This window comes from Bufo gargarizans, chromosome 1, assembly GCF_014858855.1.
Source record: "Bufo gargarizans isolate SCDJY-AF-19 chromosome 1, ASM1485885v1, whole genome shotgun sequence".
Lineage (NCBI taxonomy): Eukaryota > Metazoa > Chordata > Amphibia > Anura > Bufonidae > Bufo > Bufo gargarizans.
The window spans coordinates 302,132,427-302,151,516 of NC_058080.1; positions in this window are offsets into that span (position 1 = coordinate 302,132,427).

A 19,090-nucleotide genomic window follows, 5' to 3' on the forward strand; every position below is an offset into this window, starting at 1 on the left:
TAATCGCATAATCAGCGCCTGTATACTTACAAGCGCTCGGTAGGTATCAGAGAGGAGAGAGGAGGGATGAGACAGGCCGGGAGGACAGTCGCTGGCAGCGTGAGTCACTATGTCATGCACCCACGCCGCCTGCTTCATTCATAAAGTGGGCGGCGCAGGCGCGTGACGTAGTGAGCGACTCACGCTGCCAGCGCCCATCCTCCCGGCCTGCCTCCTCCCTCCTCTCTCCTCTCTGCTACCTACCGAGCGCTTGTAAGTATACAGGCGCTGATTATGCGATTACGGTATATACATTACAATTAACTATTAGAGATATGATTATACAGTGAGCGGGGCCCGTGTAGTAGAATACAGTCACTGCACGGGCCCCGCTGTCATTATAAAAGCAGATGCGACCCCCAGCCCCTCCTCCCTCACAGCTGATACACCCGCCGCGCGGCATCGCGGCGGGTGTATCATTGAAAATTCAGCAAAATCAGCAGCATTTGCCCCATAAGACGCACTGCTATTTCCCCCCCCCCACTTTTGGGGGGAAAAATTGCTCCTTATAGGGCGAAAAATACGGTATGTGTCTATCAGCATGGCACATTTTGACTTGGCAAGATTTGCCCACTCTTCTTGGCAAAAACACTCCAAATCTGTCAGATTGCGAGGGCATCTCCTGTGCACAGCCCTCTTCAGATCACCCCACAGATTTTTAATCAGATTCAGGTCTGGGCTCTGGCTGGGCCATTCCAAAACTTTAATCTTCTTCTGGTGAAGCCATTCCTTTTTTTGATTTGGATGTATGCTTTGGGTCGTTGTCATGCTGAATAATGAAGTTCCTCTTCGTGTTCAGCTTTCTAGCAGAAGCCTGAAGGTTTTGTGCCAATATTGACTGGTATTTAGAACTGTTCATAATTCTCTCTAGCTTAACTAAGGCCCTAGTTCCAGCTGAAGAAAAACAGCCCCAAAGCATGATGCTGCCACCACCATGCTTCACTGTGGGTATGGTGTTTTTTTGGTGATGTGCAGTGTTGTTTTCGCGGCAAACATATCTTTTGGAATTATGGCCAAAAAGTTCAACCTTGGTTTCATCAGACCATTACACCTTTTCCCACATGCTTTTGGGAAACTTCAGATGTGTTTTTGAAAAATTTAGCCTGGCTTGGATGTTTTTCTTCGTAAGAAAAGGCTTTTGTCTTGCCACTCTACCCCATAGCCCAGACATATAAAGAATACGGGAGATTGTTGTCACATGTACCACACAGCCAGGACTTGCCAGATATTCCTGCAGCTCCTTGCTGTAGGCCTCTTGGTAGTCTCCCAGACCAGTTTTCTTCTGGTCTTTTCATAAATTTTGGAGGGACGTCCAGTTCTTGGTAATGTCACTGGTGTGCCATATTTTCTCCACTTGATGATGACTGTCTTCACTGTGTTTCATGGTATATCAAATGCCTTGGAAATTCTTTTGTACCCTTCTCCTGACTGATACCTTTTAACAATGAGATCCCTCTGATGCTTTGGAAGCTCTCTGTGGACCATGGCTTTTGCTGTGGGATGCGACTAAGATAATTTCAGGAAAGACCAACTAGAGCAGCTGAACTTTATTTGGGGTTAATCAGAGGCACTTTAAATGATGGCAGGTGTATGCTGACTCCTATTTAACATGATTTTGAATGTGATTGCTTAATTCTGAACACAGCTACATCCCCAGTTATAAGGCGTACACACTTATGCAACCACATTATTTTTTTTGTTTTTTGTTTTCTTCCCTCCACCTAAAAGAATTCAGTTTGTTTTTCAATTGAGTTGTACAGTTTATAGGTCACATTAAAGGTAGAAAAAGTTCTGAAATGATTTATCTTTGTCTTATTTTTTTACATCACAGAAACCTGACATTTTAACAGACTTTTTATATCCACTGTATGAGTGCTGGCAGCATTGCTGCAGGGGTTAAAGGGATGGGGGGTCAGTCTGTCAGTGCTCAGACCATACGCCGCCCTGAAGGAAGCCTCTTCTAAAGATGATGCACAAGAAAGCCTGCAAACAATTTGCTGAAGACAAGCAGACTAACGACATGTATTACTAGTACCATGTCCTCTGGTCTGATAAGAACAAGATAAACTTATTTGGTTCAGATGGTGTCAAGCATGTGTGGTTACTAGGTTAGGAGTGGCAACCAGGTTAGGAGTACAAAGACAAGTGTTTCTTGCCTACAGTCAAGCATGGTGGTGGTAATGTCATGGTTTGGGGCTGCACGAGTGCTGCTGGCTGTGGAAAGCTACAGTTTATTGAGGGAACCATAAATGCCAACATGTGCTGTGACATACAGCAAAACATGATCCCCTCCCTTCAGAAACTGGGCCGCAGGACAGTATTTCAACATCATAACGACCCCAAACACACCTCAAAGACAACCACTGCCTTGCTAAACAAAACATGTCTCCAGACCTAAACCCTATTGAACATCTGTGGGACATCCTCAGACGGAAGGTGGAGGAGCGCAAGGTCTCTAACATCCACCAGCTCCTTGTCATCATGAAGGAGTGGAAGAGGATTCCAAGTGCAACCTGTGAAGCTCTAGTGAACTCCATGCTCAAGAAAGTTAAGGCAGTGCTGGAAAATAAAGGTGGCCATACAAAATATTGACACTTTGGGCACTTTTTGTCCATTTCCAAGGGTGTAATCACGTTTGTTGCCAGCTGTTTAGACATTAATGGCTGTGTGTTGAGTTATTTTGAGGGCACCAAGTTTACACTGTTATACAAGCTGTACACTGACCACTTTACATTGTATCAAAGTGTCATATCTTCAGTGTTGTCCCATGAAAAGATATAAAAAAATATTTACAAAAATGTAAGGGGTGTACTCACTTTTGTGAGATATTGTAAATAAAATAAATAAAGCTAAAGCTAAAAGTGTTGGTCGAGGAGGATAAGGAATAGTCCAGTATATAAAATATACAGTATCTTCTTGTCTACCATATTTACACAGAAAAATCTAATAGCAGATGACATGTTTTAGTATAATGTAAATTCATTCAATGTAAATTAAATGTCATCTGCTTAACTCCTTTCGACATCCACTGTTTATGTACATCCAGTCTTAAAAGATGCCCCCTGCTCAGGAGCTGAGGCGGCACCATAGCACAGCAGACACCCAGTGGCAGAGTCCATGATCTGAGACAACACCACACAAAGACTTTTAAGCCCTTAGATGCCGCGTATACTGCAAATTTCATTTACTAGGAACAATTTTCTTCCGGTAACCAAATGGCTCCCCGTGACAAGATAGCAGGGGCAATTCGCTATGGCAGCCAAATGATTAAAATATAAGTGTTTATCATTTAAGGTGAACAGTGTAATGTAAAACAAATCAAAATGGCAATTCCCCTTTTATTGGCAGCTTTAAAACTAAAGAAAAAATAGATCGAAAAGTCATAACATCCTAAAATGGTATCAATTAAAAATACAGATCAACCTGCAAAAACTGAGCTATTACATAGTAAACATAAATAAAAAAGAATTATGAGGGTCGTGATTTGTCCAATGCAAAGAAAAAAGTTTTCATTTGTTAAGTAAGGAATAGTGTTGAGCGCGAATATTCGAATTGCAAATTTTTTTCTCTTTTTTCTAACTTAGCACAGCTATATTCCATATTAGGCTAGAATATGGAATATAGCAGTGCTAAGTTGAAATCTTCATGCGATTATTTCGTGTTATATTACTCGCATCGCAATTTCGACTTTTGCGTATGTTCTTAATATTGCTCTAACTTCGTCTTTTAGAATATTCGTAATATTCTGAAAGACGAAGTTAGAGCAATATTACGAATATTCTAAAAGACGAAGTTAGAGCAATATTACGAAATTTTGTAAAATACACATATATTGTATTTAAGCTAATATACTGCTATAGTAATATTTTTTAATAGTGTACATATTTTACAAAACTTAAGTTCAGAAGAGGCAAAAAATAAATTAGAGGAAAAAAAAGGGATTATAGCACTATATTAGCTAAATTACAATCTATATGTGTATTTTACGAAATTTCGTAATATTGCTCTAACTTCTTCTTTTAGAATATTCGTAATATTCTAAGAGACGAAGTTAGAGCAATATTACGAAATTTCGTAAAATACACATATTAGCCTAGCCATAGTCAATTAGCATAGGAACGTTGCCTTATACTATCAAGATAAATAATCGCAATACGCGAAAAAATAAATTGCATATTATTCGCGATAATTGGAATAATTGCGAATATTCGATTTCGACGAATATAACACGAATATTCATTCAAATATTCGCGAAATATTGCGAAATCGAATATGGCACCTCCCGCTCATCACTAGTAAGGAATATAAGGGTGCAGCCAAACAGTCAGGGCTCTCAGTGCAGTTTTGAGAGCTAAAATCAGTAGTGGATCATAAAAGGAAGGAAAGTATGTAGGACATATAGGACTACTCCTCTTTTATGAATTGACTTTTGGTTTTGGCTTCTAAAACTGCATGCAGAAACCTGACCGTGTGGTCATACCCTAATATGGTATCGTGCTGAACTGCAGAATTAAGTTCACATATCATTTTCACAGCACAGGGAAAGTTGTAAAAACCCATGACATAATGGTTGAATTTTTTTTCCAGCTTGCCACTATATCAAATGCAATATTAAATGATAACATTAGAAAGTGAAATTTTTTCACCCAATTTTTTTTTAAATTGTAAAATAAAATACTAAATAAAAATTAAAGCTGAAAAAAACTAAATAGTGTCACTAAGGGGCTTACCCAAGAAGAAGTGCAGCACTGCTTAAATGGAATATGTCATCAGAAAACAGCCTATTGTTTAAATCACATTATACTGTTTTACATGTTTTTAAAGATGTTTTGACAATTTCTGCCGAATTTATAATTTTTCCATATGAATATATTTATTCAAAAACTATAAAATCTTTCTGTGTTCACTAAGCCTTATGATAGGCACCACTGTACAGATTTTTTACTGCAGTTACCTGCTTAGCTGTCATTATAATCCTGCCTGTAATGATATCATCTCTGTGTGATTGTCAAAGCTTATCTATTTTTTCCTTGTACATTAACCTCAGCACAGGTCACAGAGCATACCGAGAAAACTCTCCCATGTAAGTCAATGAGGTTCCCTCCAGACCATTGTGTCTATGGCCCATGGGGCTGCCACCAAGCAATTTTCTTGTTGTTTTCTAAATGCTGTTAAGAACACCTCAGGCAAGATGGTAGCCCCCATAATCATGGTCGGGAAATGAAATAAGTAAATGTCCAATTGGAAAATAAAAACAGATAAGAAAAAAGAATATGTGTCCCTATCTGGTTTTAACTGGCAGATAACATTTTTGTGACATATTTCTTTTAAAAACATTTAAATAGACAATCATTGGACCATGATGGCAATCCCCTGATAATAATAATATTAAAATTTATATAGCGCCACCATATTCCACAGCGCTTTACAAATTCATAGGGTTCATGTACGAAACAAAACTAACTGGCTAATATGCAACTGAAACACTAGGAGTCAGGGCCCTGCTCGCAAGAGCTTACAATCTATGAGGAATTGGGGGTGACACATAAGGTAGTGGATTGTGATTAGTAGGATTTGAGACATTATTGAACTGACAGGAGTGGTGCCGGCCGATCTGCTTCGGGTTTCGGACTACTAGAGGATCGAGTTCAGGCCAAAAGTTGGTGGGGGAGAGGTTTAGTCAGGGAATAGTCAGTTTAGGTAGCTTAATAAGCCTGCCTGAAAAGATATGTTTTTAAGGCACGTTTGAAGGTGGAGAAGTTGTGAATTGACCTAATATTCCAGGGCAGAGTATTCCAGAGAGTAGGTGCAGCTCGAGAAAAGTCTTGAAGACGGGAGTGAGAGGTATGAATTATGGAGGTTATTAATCTTCGGTCGCTAACAGAACAGAGAGCATGAGTAGGGTGGTAGATGGAGATGAGGGAGGAGATATACGGAGGTGCAGCACTGTGGAGAGCTTTGTGGGTGAGGGTGAGAAGTTTAAACTGTATTCTGTGGTGGATGGGCAACCAGTGAAGTGACTGGCACAGACTAGTAGCATCAGTGTAGTTGTTGGATGGATAGATGAGCCTGGCTGCAGCATTTAGGACAGACTGATAGGTGGAGAGTTTAGTGAGAGGGAGACCGATTAGTAAAGCGTTGCAGTAGTCAAGACGAGAATGAATCAAGGCAACAAGATGCTCTGGTTCCAAAGCTATCTGGGTCCTTGCTGGAATTTACTTCCTGTAATATCTCAACATAGACATGTTACTGCTGAAGCCACAGTCGCAGTTACCTGCTACAGGCAGTGTTTGTATGCAGTGGTCACATGTCTGTGTCAAGAAAGAGCAAGAGGCAGAGACCAGGGGAGGGATCTTGGGAAATGACAGGGCCAGGGGCATTGCTAGGGTTTAGGAAGATCAGGGGCAAAATATGTAGCAGATTTTCCAAAAATTTTTACATCCTGTGCGGGTGTACCCTAAATCAACTTTTAAAACACCTGATAATCAACTTTTGAAATGCAACAGTTACTGTCACGTACTCCTGCATATAGTCTCATTAGGAGGCTCAAAAATGTTTCCCACTATGAACATTTTTTTAAATGAGTATAAAAATAACTGAATTCAGTTCTCACAGAACTCTTGGATGTAATGCATCTGGACCTGGAAATTTGTTGACATTTACTTTATCTTACATAGTTTGGACCAGATCTATATTATGGTGGCTGCCATCTTGCCTGAGCTGTTCTTAACATCATTTACAAATAATTTAAAAAATTTCTTTACGGCAGCCACGTGGGCCATAGACACAATAGTCAGGAGGGACCCTATTGATAAAATAAGATGTGACAATCACCTATTGTGAATAGTAGATCCTGTCTTATCTATACACAGAGATGATATAATTATAGGCATGATTAGAATGAGTTAACTGCAGAAAAGTGATCTGTATAACCCAAGAAGTGGCGCCAATTATTAGACATAGAGGCCTGTGCAAAAACTGCAGGATTTTTTAACTTTTAGTTTAAATATGAAAAGTGAGGTTGAAAATTAAAAATAAGTGATTTAAACAGTAGGTCGTTTTCTGATGACACATTCCCTTTAACAAAGAAACCATGAACTTCAAAAGTGTACAATCCCTTTTTATGAAAATGAGAACATAGATAATTTGATACTTGGGTCTTTCACATATTTGGATTAATTAATGAATTATTTCACAGTCCAGATGCTATGGCTAATATCAGAGATACAATGGAATACATTTTCAGTATGAAATGGTATGGTATGAAATGTGGACACTCAACCAAAAATGATCAAACAAACCTACAATTTGCTCTGGGTGCTCCAGTGCTATAATGCAGAAGATAATTTTTCAGCCTTGGTAATTTGTATCAGATGGAAGGACTGATCTATGAGGTTCTAGATTATCATAATGGACCACCTCCTGCAGAACTAATGCAGACAACATTGTTAAATCTTTGCTCGTCTCCTGTGTCTAATGTTTGTTCTCTTCTGCTCTTCAATGTTCCCAGCAATATAAACAGGCAGAATATTTTGACTTAGCGGGTTGGACTTAACACATACAAAGAGGCTGACACCATAATCAAGACACACTCATAAATGCTATAGGAATGCTGGCAAGTTAGTTGTTTCAATGAAAGGTGTTTTATAGTTTCCTTTCTTTGCTGCTTTTCATCGTTCTTCTGTCCTGGCTGTGATTTTTTTATTTGTACTTAAGATTTGCTTGAGTGCACTTTTTATTAGTTAAGAAAAACAATGAATTTACTGGCGTTACTGAGGACTTGGCACAGACCAATAGCGTCAAGTAGAAAAGTGATGAATGAAAAAAAATGCAATAACATTAAAGGGGGGGGGGGGGGGGACTGTCATTTACACTTCTGAGGAATGGAATATGTGGATATTCTGGTTTGAAAGTCTATGTACATACCAATTAAGTAGGACTTTATCCCAGCTAAATGTAAACATATGTGACATCCAGCACCTACTGCCGCAAAACACAAGGTTTGCAAAGAAAAAAGATGCTTTAAGGGGGTGTTCCTAGAATCAAAACTTACCCTGCCCCGAGGAGCAGTGGCCGAGCGTGTATTCTGATGCTCTTTTTGAAGTCTATAGGAATGACTATTGCTTTACCTCCACTCCATTCAAAAGGGGGACATGTGACATCTGTGCTTGTGATTGCTCAGGGTTCCATCAGTTGGACCCCCAATTATCAGATGCTTACATAATATCTTGGGAATAAGGTTTATGTTTCAATTATACATAAACCTTTTTAACCCTCCCCCCTCAGAGGTTATGGTCAATAGCAACTGCAACAACACAATCACAGGTTAATTACAGACAACTGGAGGAGGAGGAGGACAAAAAATGGCATCTATTGATGGCCACCAAAGAGTAACAGCATTTGGGGTAATAAATGGTGCTGCACTGTGGTATATGGTTCTGATGGAATGACATTTTGTGCTATGGTATTGCTGACTCTGCCTATTTGTGTTGCCCCAACTTCCATCAATTTGAACCTGCCAACAACATTGGGTCACTTTAATTATTTTTTTTCCAGGGCCACTTTAGGTTCCCAGTCTGCCCCTGAATATCTCCATGGAGGCTATGTCACCCATAATTAATATTTATGCATCTGTAAAAGTCCAAACTATTAGGCTAGTTTCACACTAGCGTTAAACTGTTCCGACAGGATGTTCCTGTAGAGCAAGAATGCCCATCCTGCGGCCCTCTAGCTGTTGTAAAACTACAACTGCCATCATTCCCTGCTGTAGGCTGATGGCTGTAGGCTGTCGGGCATGCTGGGAGTTGTAGTTTGTCAACAGCTTGAGGACCACAGGTTGAGCATCGCTTCTGTAGAGGAACCTCCTGCTGGAGTCAACCGCATCCGACACAGCATCACCAAGGCCTATTGACTATTATAGGACCGTTGGGGATCTGGCCTGTTTCCGGTATTAGTGCTGATATTCAACTGGACAAATACTGCTGTAAGCAGTGTTTTTTGTCCAGTCGAATGCCGTCACTAATGTCAGAAACAGGCCATTATAGTAAATGGGCTCCGGCTGGGACAGGCAGTATCAGGCTATACCTCATGCAATGAACTCCAGCAGGCTGTTCCTCTACCGGAACAACCTGCAGTGTAAAACTAACAGTTTTCTTCAGTGCCTGGGCTATTACCGCCTTGCTGAGGCCATTGCTGAGGCCTTGCTGAGGCCAAGTGCTGAGGCCATTGTGTTAAAAAAAAAGGTTTTTAAAAATCCTACTTACCTCATCCATTTGATCGCAACGAGCCACTGTCATCTTGATTGAAGATCTTGCACGAAATCTCGACATGATTACATAATCATGACCCGTGCAAGATTTCGCCCTAGATCTTTAATCAAGATGGCGGCGTCCGGCTTGTCGCGATCAAATGGATGAGGTATTATGATTTAATTTATTTATTTTTTCAATTTACTCTGTGTTATTACTCTCAGATGCCATGATCAGCTATGAATGCGGCATCTAAGGGGTACAATGATGAGGAGCGGCGCAATGGCTGCTCCCTGTCATTGCACCCACTACTTACAAAGAAATGTGCTTCATGACGAAATTTTCAAATACTTCGCTCATGACTACTTATCAGCCTTGCTGTGTGGACTAATATGGTAAAAAATAAAAAATAAAAAAAGTAATACAGCTCACAAGTTGGTGTGGTGTATGGCATATTTTCACCATAATTTGTGACTTTTTAAGCTTATCGCTAGGGATGAGCGAACTCGAACTGTATAGTTCGGGTTCGTACCGAATTTTGGGGTGTCCGTGACACGGACCCGAACCCGGACATTTTCGTAAAAGTCCGGGTTCGGGTTCGGTGTTCGTCGCTTTCTTCGCGCTTTTGTGACGCTTTCTTGGCGCTTTTTGAAAGGCTGCAAAGCAGCCAATCAACAAGCGTCATACTACTTGCCCCAAGAGGCCATCACAGCCATGCCTACTATTGGCATGGCTGTGATTGGCCAGAGCACCATGTGACCCAGCCTCTATTTAAGCTGGAGTCACATAGCGCCGCCCGTCACTCTGCTCTGATTAGCGTAGGGAGAGGTTGCGGCTGCGACAGTAGGGCGAGATTAGGCAGATTAACTCCTCCAAAGGACTTGATTAACTGATCGATCTGCAGCTGTGGATCATTGAGCTGCTGATCCTCAATTGCTCACTGTTTTTAGGCTGCACAGACCGTTTGTCAGTCTCATTTTTCTGGGGTGATCGGCGGCCATTTTGTGTCTTGTGGTGCGCCAGCACAAGCTGCGACCAAGTGCATTTAACCCTCAATGGTGTGGTTGTTTTTTGGCTAAAGCCTACATCAGGGTGAAGCTGTCACACCAAGTGCATTTAACCAGCAATAGTCTGTTCATTTTTTGGCCATATACAAAATCAGGGGCAAGCTGCGCCTGTCACCAAGTGCATTTAACCCTCAATGGTGTGGTTGTTTTTTGGCTAAAGCCTACATCAGGGTGAAGCTGTCACACCAAGTGCATTTAACCAGCAATAGTCTGTTCATTTTTTGGCCATATACAAAATCAGGGGCAAGCTGCGCCTGTCACCAAGTGCATTTAACCCTCAATGGTGTGGTTGTTTTTTGGCTAAAGCCTACATCAGGGTGAAGCTGTCACACCAAGTGCATTTAACCAGCAATAGTCTGTTCATTTTTTGGCCATATACAAAATCAGGGGCAAGCTGCGCCTGTCACCAAGTGCATTTAACCCTCAATGGTGTGGTTGTTTTTTGGCTAAAGCCTACATCAGGGTGAAGCTGTCACACCAAGTGCATTTAACCAGCAATAGTCTGTTCATTTTTTGGCCATATCCCAGTCTAATTCTGTCACTAAATCCATACCGGTCACCCAGCGCCTAAATACTAGGCCTCAAATTTATATCCAGCTAAATCTGTCCCTAGTGCTGTAGCTGGGCGAGTTATTTAGTGTCCGTTCAAGCACATTTCTTGTTCTGGGTTGAAATACAATTCCCAATTTAGCAATTTCATAATTTAGTGGTTCCTGCTATATCAGAGCTCTTTGAAATCTATCCCAAAAAGGGTATATAATATTGAAGGTGCACATAGGGTCATTCAGAGTAACTTCACACACACCCGCTACTGTGTATTTCCAAGTCTAATTCTGTCACTAAATCCATACCGGTGACCCAGCGCCTAAATACTAGGCCTCAAATTTAATTCCCTCTAAATCTCTCGTTACCCACCGCTGTACTGTTGTTGCTGGGCAAGATATTTAGTGTCCGTCAAAGCACATTTTTTGTTCTGGGTTGAAGTACAATTCCCAATTTAGCAATTTCATAATTTAGTGGTTTCTGCTATATCAGAGCTATTTGAAATCTATCCCAAAAAGGGTATATAATATTGAAGGTGCACATAGGGTCATTCAGAATAACTTCACACACACCCGCTACTGTGTATTTCCAAGTCTAATTCTGTCACTAAACCCATACCTGTCACCCAGCGCCTAAATACTAGGCCTCAAATTTAAATCCCTCTAAATCTCTCGTTACCGTTGTCCTGTTGTAGCTGGGAAAGTTATTTAGTGCCCGTCAAAGCACATTTTTTGTTCTGGGTTGAAGTACAATTCCCAATTTAGCAATTTCATAATTTAGTGGTTCCTGCTATATCAGAGCTATTTGAAATCTATCCCAAAAAGGGTATATAATATTGAAGGTGCACATAGGGTCATTCAGAATAACTTCACACACACCCGCTACTGTGTATTTCCAAGTCTAATTCTGTCACTAAATCCATACCGGTGACCCAGCGCCTAAATACTAGGCCTCAAATTTAATTCCCTCTAAATCTCTCGTTACCCACCGCTGTACTGTTGTTGCTGGGCAAGATATTTAGTGTCCGTCAAAGCACATTTTTTGTTCTGGGTTGAAGTACAATTCCCAATTTAGCAATTTCATAATTTAGTGGTTTCTGCTATATCAGAGCTATTTGAAATCTATCCCTAAAAGGGTATATAATATTGAAGGTGCACATAGGGTCATTCAGAATAACTTCACACACACCCGCTACTGTGTATTTCCAAGTCTAATTCTGTCACTAAACCCATACCTGTCACCCAGCGCCTAAATACTAGGCCTCAAATTTATATCCAGCTAAATCTGTCCCTAGTGCTGTAGCTGGGCGAGTTATTTAGTGTCCGTTCAAGCACATTTCTTGTTCTGGGTTGAAATACAATTCTCAATTTAGCAATTTCATAATTTAGTGGTTCCTGCTATATCAGAGCTCTTTGAAATCTATCCCAAAAAGGGTATATAATATTGAAGGTGCACATAGGGTCATTCAGAGTAACTTCACACACACCCGCTACTGTGTATTTCCAAGTCTAATTCTGTCACTAAATCCATACCGGTGACCCAGCGCCTAAATACTAGGCCTCAAATTTAATTCCCTCTAAATCTCTCGTTACCCACCGCTGTACTGTTGTTGCTGGGCAAGATATTTAGTGTCCGTCAAAGCACATTTTTTGTTCTGGGTTGAAGTACAATTCCCAATTTAGCAATTTCATAATTTAGTGGTTTCTGCTATATCAGAGCTATTTGAAATCTATCCCTAAAAGGGTATATAATATTGAAGGTGCACATAGGGTCATTCAGAATAACTTCACACACACCCGCTACTGTGTATTTCCAAGTCTAATTCTGTCACTAAATCCATACCGGTGACCCAGCGCCTAAATACTAGGCCTCAAATTTAATTCCCTCTAAATCTCTCGTTACCCACCGGTGTACTGTTGTTGCTGGGCAAGATATTTAGTGTCCGTCAAAGCACATTTTTTGTTCTGGGTTGAAGTACAATTCCCAATTTAGCAATTTCATAATTTAGTGGTTTCTGCTATATCAGAGCTATTTGAAATCTATCCCTAAAAGGGTATATAATATTGAAGGTGCACATAGGGTCATTCAGAATAACTTCACACACACGCTTCTGTGCATTTCCAAGTCTAATTCTGTCACTAAATCCATACCGGTGACCCAGCGCCTAAATACTAGGCCTCAAATTTAAATCCCTCTAAATCTCTCGTTACCCACCGCTGTACTGTTGTTGCTGGGCAAGATATTTAGTGTCCGTCAAAGCACATTTTTTGTTCTGGGTTGAAGTACAATTCCCAATTTAGCAATTTCATAATTTAGTGGTTTCTGCTATATCAGAGCTATTTGAAATCTATCCCTAAAAGGGTATATAATATTGAAGGTGCACATAGGGTCATTCAGAATAACTTCACACACACCCGCTACTGTGTATTTCCAAGTCTAATTCTGTCACTAAATCCATACCGGTGACCCAGCGCCTAAATACTAGGCCTCAAATTTAATTCCCTCTAAATCTCTCGTTACCCACCGGTGTACTGTTGTTGCTGGGCAAGATATTTAGTGTCCGTCAAAGCACATTTTTTGTTCTGGGTTGAAGTACAATTCCCAATTTAGCAATTTCATAATTTAGTGGTTTCTGCTATATCAGAGCTATTTGAAATCTATCCCTAAAAGGGTATATAATATTGAAGGTGCACATAGGGTCATTCAGAATAACTTCACACACACCCGCTACTGTGTATTTCCAAGTCTAATTCTGTCACTAAATCCATACCGGTGACCCAGCGCCTAAATACTAGGCCTCAAATTTAATTCCCTCTAAATCTCTCGTTACCCACCGGTGTACTGTTGTTGCTGGGCAAGATATTTAGTGTCCGTCAAAGCACATTTTTTGTTCTGGGTTGAAGTACAATTCCCAATTTAGCAATTTCATAATTTAGTGGTTTCTGCTATATCAGAGCTATTTGAAATCTATCCCTAAAAGGGTATATAATATTGAAGGTGCACATAGGGTCATTCAGAATAACTTCACACACACGCTTCTGTGCATTTCCAAGTCTAATTCTGTCACTAAATCCATACCGGTGACCCAGCGCCTAAATACTAGGCCTCAAATTTAAATCCCTCTAAATCTCTCGTTACCCACCACTGTACTGTTGTTGCTGGGCAAGATATTTAGTGTCCGTCAAAGCACATTTTTTGTTCTGGGTTGAAGTACAATTCCCAATTTAGCAATTTCATAATTTAGTGGTTTCTGCTATATCAGAGCTATTTGAAATCTATCCCTAAAAGGGTATATAATATTGAAGGTGCACATAGGGTCATTCAGAATAACTTCACACACACGCTTCTGTGCATTTCCAAGTCTAATTCTGTCACTAAATCCATACCGGTGACCCAGCGCCTAAATACTAGGCCTCAAATTTAAATCCCTCTAAATCTCTCGTTACCCACCGCTGTACTGTTGTTGCTGGGCAAGATATTTAGTGTCCGTCAAAGCACATTTTTTGTTCTGGGTTGAAGTACAATTCCCAATTTAGCAATTTCATAATTTAGTGGTTTCTGCTATATCAGAGCTATTTGAAATCTATCCCTAAAAGGGTATATAATATTGAAGGTGCACATAGGGTCATTCAGAATAACTTCACACACACGCTTCTGTGCATTTCCAAGTCTAATTCTGTCACTAAATCCATACCGGTCACCCAGCGCCTAAATACTAGGCCTCAAATTTATATCCCGCTGAATTTGAATACAATACATTGGGCCAAATAATATATTTGTTGTTGTGGTGAACCATAACAATGAGAAAAACATCTAGTAAGGGACGCGGACGTGGACATGGTCGTGGTGGTGTTAGTGGACCCTCTGGTGCTGGGAGAGGACGTGGCCGTTCTGCCACATCCACACGTCCTAGTGTACCAACTACCTCAGGTCCCAGTAGCCGCCAGAATTTACAGCGATATATGGTGGGGCCCAATGCCGTTCTAAGGATGGTAAGGCCTGAGCAGGTACAGGCATTAGTCAATTGGGTGGCCGACAGTGGATCCAGCACGTTCACATTATCTCCCACCCAGTCTTCTGCAGAAAGCGCACAGATGGCGCCTGAAAACCAACCCCATCAGTCTGTCACATCACCCCCATGCATACCAGGGAAACTGTCTCAGCCTCAAGTTATGCAGCAGTCTCTTATGCTGTTTGAAGACTCCGCTGGCAGGGTTTCCCAAGGGCATCCACCTAGCCCTTCCCCAGCGGTGAAAGACATAGAATGCACTGACGCACAACCACTTATGTTTCCTGATGATGAGGACATGGGAATACCACCTCAGCATGTCTCTGATGATGACGAAACACAGGTGCCAACTGCTGCGTCTTTCTGCAGTGTGCAGACTGAACAGGAGGTCAGGGATCAAGACTGGGTGGAAGACGATGCAGGGGACGATGAGGTCCTAGACCCCACATGGAATGAAGGTCGTGCCACTGACTTTCACAGTTCGGAGGAAGAGGCAGTGGTGAGACCGAGCCAACAGCGTAGCAAAAGAGGGAGCAGTGGGCAAAAGCAGAACACCCGCCGCCAAGAGACTCCGCCTGCTACTGACCGCCGCCATCTGGGACCGAGCACCCCAAAGGCAGCTTCAAGGAGTTCCCTGGCATGGCACTTCTTCAAACAATGTGCTGACGACAAGACCCGAGTGGTTTGCACGCTGTGCCATCAGAGCCTGAAGCGAGGCATTAACGTTCTGAACCTGAGCACAACCTGCATGACCAGGCACCTGCATGCAAAGCATGAACTGCAGTGGAGTAAACACCTTAAAACCAAGGAAGTCACTCAGGCTCCCCCTGCTACCTCTTCTGCTGCTGCCGCCTCGGCCTATTCTGCTGCTGCCGCCTCGGCCTCTTCCTCCGCCTCTGGAGGAACGTTGGCACCTGCCGCCCAGCAAACAGGGGATGTACCACCAACACCACCACCACCACCTCCGTCACCAAGCGTCTCAACCATGTCACACGCCAGCGTTCAGCTCTCCATCTCACAAACATTTGATAGAAAGCGTAAATTCCCACCTAGCCACCCTCGATCCCTGGCCCTGAATGCCAGCATTTCTAAACTACTGGCCTATGAAATGCTGTCATTTAGGCTGGTGGACACAGACAGCTTCAAACAGCTCATGTCGCTTGCTGTCCCACAGTATGTTGTTCCCAGCCGGCACTACTTCTCCAAGAGAGCCGTGCCTTCCCTGCACAACCAAGTATCCCATAAAATCAAGTGTGCACTGCGCAACGCCATCTGTAGCAAGGTCCACCTAACCACAGATACGTGGACCAGTAAGCACGGCCAGGGACGCTATATCTCCCTAACTGCACACTGGGTAAATGTAGTGGCAGCTGGGCCCCAGGCGGAGAGCTGTTTGGCGCACGTCCTGCCGCCGCCAAGGATCGCAGGGCAACATTCTTTGCCTCCTGTTGCCACCTCCTCCTTCTCGGCTTCCTCCTCCTCTTCTTCCACCTGCTCATCCAGTCAGCCACACACCTTCACCACCAACTTCAGCACAGCCCGGGGTAAACGTCAGCAGGCCATTCTGAAACTCATATGTTTGGGGGACAGGCCCCACACCGCACAGGAGTTGTGGCGGGGTATTGAACAACAGACCGACGAGTGGTTGCTGCCGGTGAGCCTCAAGCCCGGCCTGGTGGTGTGTGATAATGGGCGAAATCTCGTTGCAGCTCTGGGACTAGCCAATTTGACGCACATCCCTTGCTTGGCGCATGTGCTGAATTTGGTGGTGCAGAAGTTCATTCACAACTACCCCGACATGTCAGAGCTGCTGCATAAAGTGCGGGCCGTCTGTTCGCGCTTCCGGCGTTCACATCCTGCCGCTGCTCGCCTGTCTGCGCTACAGCGTAACTTCGGCCTTCCCGCTCACCGCCTCATATGCGACGTGCCCACCAGGTGGAACTCCACCTTGCACATGCTGGACAGACTGTGCGAGCAGCAGCAGGCCATAGTGGAGTTTCAGCTGCAGCACGCACGGGTCAGTCGCACTACAGAACAGCACCACTTCACCACCAATGACTGGGCCTCCATGCGAGACCTGTGTGCCCTGTTGCGCTGTTTCGAGTACTCCACCAACATGGCCAGTGGCGATGACACCGTTATCAGCGTTACAATACCACTTCTATGTCTCCTTGAGAAAACACTTAGGGCGATGATGGAACAGGAGGTGGCCCAGGAGGAGGAGGAGGAGGATGAGGAAGAGGGGTCATTTTTAGCACTTTCAGGCCAGTCTCTTCGAAGTGACTCAGAGGGAGGTTTTTTGCAACAGCAGAGGCCAGGTACAAATGTGGCCAGCCAGGGCCCACTACTGGAGGACGAGGAGGACGAGGATGAGGAGGAGGTGGAGGAGGATGAGGATGAAGCATGGTCACAGCGGGGTGGCACCCAACGCAGCTCGGGTCCATCACTGGTGCGTGGCTGGGGGGAAAGGCAGGACGATGACGATACGCCTCCCACAGAGGACAGCTTGTCCTTACCCCTGGGCAGCCTGGCACACATGAGCGACTACATGCTGCAGTGCCTGCGCAACGACAGCAGAGTTGCCCACATTTTAACCTGTGCGGACTACTGGGTTGCCACCCTGCTGGATCCACGCTACAAAGACAATGTGCCCACCTTACTTCCTGCACTGGAGCGTGATAGGAAGATGCGCGAGTACAAGCGCACGTTGGTAGACGCGCTACTGAGAGCATTCCCAAATGTCACAGGGGAACAAGTGGAAGCCCAAGGCCAAGGCAGAGGAGGAGCAAGAGGTCGCCAAGGCAGCTGTGTCACGGCCAGCTCCTCTGAGGGCAGGGTTAGCATGGCAGAGATGTGGAAAACTTTTGTCAACACGCCACAGCTAACTGCACCACCACCTGATACGCAACGTGTTAGCAGGAGGCAACATTTCACTAACATGGTGGAACAGTACGTGTGCACACCCCTCCACGTACTGACTGATGGTTCGGCCCCATTCAACTTCTGGGTCTCTAAATTGTCCACGTGGCCAGAGCTAGCCTTTTATGCCTTGGAGGTGCTGGCCTGCCCGGCAGCCAGCGTTTTGTCTGAACGTGTATTCAGCACGGCAGGGGGCGTCATTACAGACAAACGCAGCCGCCTGTCTACAGCCAATGTGGACAAGCTGACGTTCATAAAAATGAACCAGGCATGGATCCCACAGGACCTGTCCGTCCCTTGTCCAGATTAGACATTAACTACCTCCCCATAACCATATATTATTGGACTCCAGGGCACTTCCTCATTCAATCCTATTTTATTTTCATTTTACCATTATATTGCGATGCTACCCAAAGTTGAATGAACCTCTCCTCTGCCTGTGTGCTAGGCCTAAATATATGCCAATGGACTGTTGCAGTGGTGGCTGACATGAAGCCTGATTCTCTGCTATGACATGCAGACTAATTCTCTGCTGACATGAAGCCAGATTGTCTGTTACGGGACCTCTCTCCTCTGCCTGGGTGCTGGGCCTAAATTTATGACCATGGACTGTTGCAGTGGTGGCTGACGTGAAGCCTGATTCTCTGCTATGACATGCAGACTGATTCTCTGCTGACATGAAGCCAGATCGTCTGTTACGGGACCTCTCTGCTCTGCCTGTGTGCTAGGCCTAAATATATGCCAATGGACTGTTGCAGTGGTGGGTGACGTGAAGCCTCATTCTCTGCTATGACATGCAGACTGATTCTCTGCTGACATGAAGCCAGATTGTCTGTTACGGGACCTCTCTGCTCTGCCTGTGTGCTAGGCCTAAATATATGCCAATGGACTGTTGCAGTGGTGGGTGACGTGAAGCCTCATTCTCTGCTATGACATGCAGACTGATTCTCTGCTGTCATGAAGCCAGATTGTCTGTTACGGGACCTCTCTGCTCTGCCTGTGTGCTAGGCCTAAATATATGCCAATGGACTGTTGCAGTGGTGGGTGACGTGAAGCCTCATTCTCTGCTATGACATGCAGACTGATTCTCTGCTGACATGAAGCCAGATTGTCTGTTACGGGACCTCTCTGCTCTGCCTGTGTGCTAGGCCTAAATATATGCCAATGGACTGTTGCAGTGGTGGGTGACGTGAAGCCTCATTCTCTGCTATGACATGCAGACTGATTCTCTGCTGACATGAAGCCAGATCCTCTGTTACGGGAGC